At 34.4% G+C, this 4,702-nt stretch overlaps 1 non-coding gene across 1 annotated transcript; it reads left to right on the forward strand.

Moving 5' to 3' along the window:
* The first annotated feature begins 1,222 nt into the window (after nt 1-1,222).
* On the forward strand, nt 1,223-1,328 carry LOC122117547. Its single transcript, XR_006149198.1, has one exon. It is a non-coding gene; the product is annotated as a U6 spliceosomal RNA (small nuclear RNA).
* Nucleotides 1,329-4,702: the final 3,374 nt, after the last annotated feature.

Here is a 4,702-nt window from a genome sequence, read left to right on the forward strand (position 1 = left end):
GGTAGAGTGCTTGCCTTGCATGCATGAGGTCCTGGATTTCATTCCTCAGCACGACATAAGCAGAAAAAGATGAAAGTGCTGCTGTGGATCAAGTGATAGTGCTAGCCTTGAGCTGAAGAGCTGAGGGACACTACCCAAGACCCAGAGTTCAAGCCCCACAACCAACAAAACCAAAGCAAAAAACAAAACAAAACAAAACACAGTTTCTCAATTTTGTGGCCTCAACACTGTAATACCACTACTTCAGCCTAGGGTTAAGATTTTAGGTGTGGACATTTATCAACACTCCGGATTCAGACTCTACTTGATATAATTTTTAATCAATATTTTGTTTTTAGTTTTGCTATTTGTAAATTCACATGCACCTATGAAAAATGGTGTGGCCATCCCAATAATATTCTCAAAGTACCTCTTAATCACGATTCACAAAAAGTTGTATTATATTATGACAAGAAAAAAATGCTATAAATAAAGAAAACAATAATTATATATTAATGATTACTAAAATAAATAAAAAACAAAACAATTACCAGGGTTTTCAGTATTTGAAAAGTACATAGTAGATTTTACTATTTTCTCATATTCCTGTACATGTAAAACTGGGTAAAACTATGAGTAGCCTTTAAATTTACCCACTAAGATTACTATTTATAGATAATCTCATCATGTGTATGTGGCTTTTATCATTATTTGTTCATCCCTAACATATAACTTAAGGGAGCCCTAAAGATTTATCAGAAACTGTGTACTTAAATTCTTAACTCTTCACTCTGCTTCTTTACACAATCTTTGCAACTTCTCATTAGCAAAGTTTCTATAAACTCTGAAATGTACATACTTAGTAGTACATGTTACCGGAAATATTATATACTTTATCGAAAAAATTTATGACCTACCAGTCTTAATTTTGCATATATAAGCAAATCCCAAAATGAAACATTTTTAAATCATTAAAACTTTTAACAAACCTTAACATTTGCTGCAATGATCATTATGACAGGTGCCTTGTGTAGAATAATTGAATTGCTCCTCCTACATATCTCATGAACAACAAATATCTGGAATTATTTTGTTTTTGTCATGTCAATATTGACTTTATTCTTAAAAGTGTGCTTATGTAAGAAATACATGGTTGCAAAATTTCACAATTTTTTGAACTTACTTTTTGTTGAATTGTCTAGTTTAAGACAATCAATTACACTTTATATATAAAAAATGTTCTGTGCTCAATTTGGCTGCACATACACTAAAATTGGAACATACAGAGAAGATTAGCATGGTCCCTGCACAAGGATGACACGCAAATTAATGAATAATTCCATATTTTTACACCAACAGATGCTGGATGGGATGTGGCCAGAAGGGAAGCCTACTGCACTCTTGGTGGGAGTGTAAACTTGTTCATCCATTTTGGAAAGCGGTTTGGAGCTTCCTCAAAAGACTCCACATAGAGCTCCCCTATTACACAGCAATCCCACTTTTGGGCATTCACCCAAATGATCACAAATAAGTCCATACTAAAACTACCACCACAACAACATTTATTGTAGCATTATTTGCCATAGCTAAGATACGGAATCAACCCCGATGGCCCTCAGTAGAAGATTGGATCAAGAAAACGTTCTGTGTGTGTGTGTGTGTGTGTGTGTGTGTGTGTGTGTGTGTGTGTGTGTGCCTGTGTGTGTGTGAATGTACATTTACACAACCACTTTGGAAAGCAATCTGGTGAGTCCTCAGAAAGCTAATTATTGACCTTCCTTATGGCTCACTCATACCACTTCTAGGCATCTATTCTGAACAACAGGTACCAATATTCAAGTACACATGCACCTCCATGTTTATTGCAGCACTCTTCACAATATACAGGATATGAAAACAACCCATATGTCCCACCAGAGATGAATGGATCCAAAAACTGTGGTAACTATACACAACGGAATATGTTCCAGCCATTAGAAAGACAAAATAATGGCATTAGCAGGGAAATCAATCAAGCTACAGGAAATCATGTTGAGTGAGGTAAGACAAAAGCAAAGAGACAAACAGCACATGGTCTCCATGGTAAATGGATGTTAAATCCAAAATGTAAGGTGATACAACAAAATTAACAACACTTAAGAAACCAAGGACTTCCACTCATCTGGTCGAATCACTACTAAATATCCTCATTCTGCTGATCATATTTGCACAGTGAAGGGAAACCAGGAAGACGACACAGAACTAGAGGGAATCAGGGAAAAACATACAACAGTGGGATCCATCAGCTGCACTGGACATTGACCAAAATGAACTAAGCAACTCAATGTCACTGAAGGGAAGGAGGGAACAAGTGGGAAAGAGGGAACAGCAGACACTATACAAAACAAAAGAAATATACATATTTCAAAACAAAAAACTATACATATGGAAGAAATAACTCTATTGCAAAGCTCATAGAACTCATAAGTATTGTAGACCATGATAGACAATTTGCTCTATCAAAGTTAGAATGTGTTTGTGACTTTAACTAAGCATCACTATCCCACAATATTGTGAAATATGGGAAATTATGTAATCATTTAATCACAATAAAAACATTTGAAAAAATGATGAAGGTGGAAAACTAAGTTGCTCTAAAAAACAAAAAAGGAAAATGTTCTGTGTGTATATGTGTGTACACACACACATATACTATATATATGCATATATATGTGTATATATATTAATTCTATGCCTCCATCAGAAAGAATGACATCGCCCAATTTTTAGGAATGGAAAGACTTGGAAAAAAACTATATTAACTGATGTAAGCCAAGTCCAAAGAAACATAGGTCCCATGGTATCCCTTATTTGCAATGACTAGTATATGTCTGGGATAAGCAGAAAAGTTGAAAAGCTATGTGTATATGACTACATAAGTAGATGTTAAGCTAAATGACCCCCAAGATAGAGACACAAGTGATTTTTTCTTTCTTGCTGTTGTTTCTCACATATTTATAATGTACAACGTGATTTCTTTTTTTTTTTTTTATGTGTTCCTCCCCAACAATATAACCCCTGTTTTCACTTTACTTGATGTTGGTGCACCTGCATCTTGTATATACACTTCTCTAATTTGGGGAAAAAAGGGACAAAACAACATGCTTAAATGGGAATACAATTTGACCCATTGTATAACAATAGATGCACAAGACAATATTTTGAAGAACGAATTTTACAATTTAGGCTGGGGACATTGAGTGCGACTTGGGGGTGTGAAGAGTGTACTTGTGGAGGTGGAAGGGAAGGAATGGTGGGGGAAAAACAAAGGAGGAGGTAACAATGCTTGATATGAAATGTACTTATTACTTTGCTCATGTAACTATAACCATTCTGTACAGTATTTTTACAACAAAAAATGTATAAAAATGTTTTGAGATGGAAGAGTTTATTTTGCCTATTTTACCCAAATAATATCGTTAACAAATAAATTAATGCAAAACACTGATATGAAGATATTTTGAAAAAGTGAGTGTGTGTGCATTCCTGCATGTTGGCATGCTCAGAATTTGAAATCAGGGCTTCAAGTTCTCGCTATGTCTTTCTCTCTAGATTGGTGAGCTACTATATGAGCTACATCTCCATTCCTGGCCCTTTGTTAGTTCATTAAAATTTTTGAAAAATAATCTCATGAATTTATTTTGCCCTGATTGGCTTCCAAATGTTATCCACAGATCTCAGGCCCCTGAGTAGGTATCCCGAGTAGTTAGGATTACAGGTGTGACAAACCAGCACAAGGCTTTCAGAATAATTTTGAAAGTAGAAGAAAATTTACTCCACAGTGGCCTGTTTTATCATTTCCTAGTTTTAAAGCATTTTGGAGTGATTATATGTGATTTTTTTCATTCTTGAATTCTTAAAATACAGTAAGTGATGATATTTAAAATATTTAGTACTTTTTAAAAACGATACTGGAACTTTAAATAAAAAATAAAATAAAATATATGAGATCAGCGATACAGGAGATGCGACTGGGGGAAATACTGTAGTATCGTAGAGTAGAAGAGCTGTGGAAAGGAGTAATTTTACATTAACATAGCAAGTAATAAACTAGCATACAGCTTTTCAGCCTCATGTCAGTCATTAAAAAGTTTAAACAAAATGCATAATCAGCAAACCAATAGAGATAAAATAGAAAACTAAACAATTAAGATGAAGAGATGGCTTGGACCAAGAATAACAAATGACACAATTAGGAAACAAATAACAAGCTGCTGGGCTGGGAAGGTGACTCAGTGGTAGAGTGCTTACCGTGCATGCCTGCGGCTCTGGGTTTGATTCCTCAGCACCACATAAGCAAAAAGAAACAAGCCGGAAGTGGTGCTGTGTCTCAAGTTGTACAGCGCTAGCCTTGAGCTGAAATGCTGAGGCAGAGCGCCCAGGCCCAGAGTTCAGGCCCCACGATTGGACCCAAAAAATAAAATAAAAAAAAAAACAAGCTAATAAGTTTAAAAATGGTTACCCTTAATTCTATTGAGTTGTTTAGATCACAATTTGTTAGAAGTATAATTCAAATCAGAGTTTAATAGTATATCATTTTAATAATAGTTACTTATTGATTTCTTAATATTGAATGTTTAATATATAATTTTAATTTCAGCAGCTATAGAAAAGAAAAAAGTGAAAATAATTTTAATAATATATTTATGAATTGTAAAATTGAGAAGCATTAGAATTTAAACAA

Source organism: Dipodomys spectabilis, unplaced genomic scaffold (genome assembly GCF_019054845.1).
Source record: "Dipodomys spectabilis isolate Male_0828 unplaced genomic scaffold, ASM1905484v1 ptg000143l, whole genome shotgun sequence".
Lineage (NCBI taxonomy): Eukaryota > Metazoa > Chordata > Mammalia > Rodentia > Heteromyidae > Dipodomys > Dipodomys spectabilis.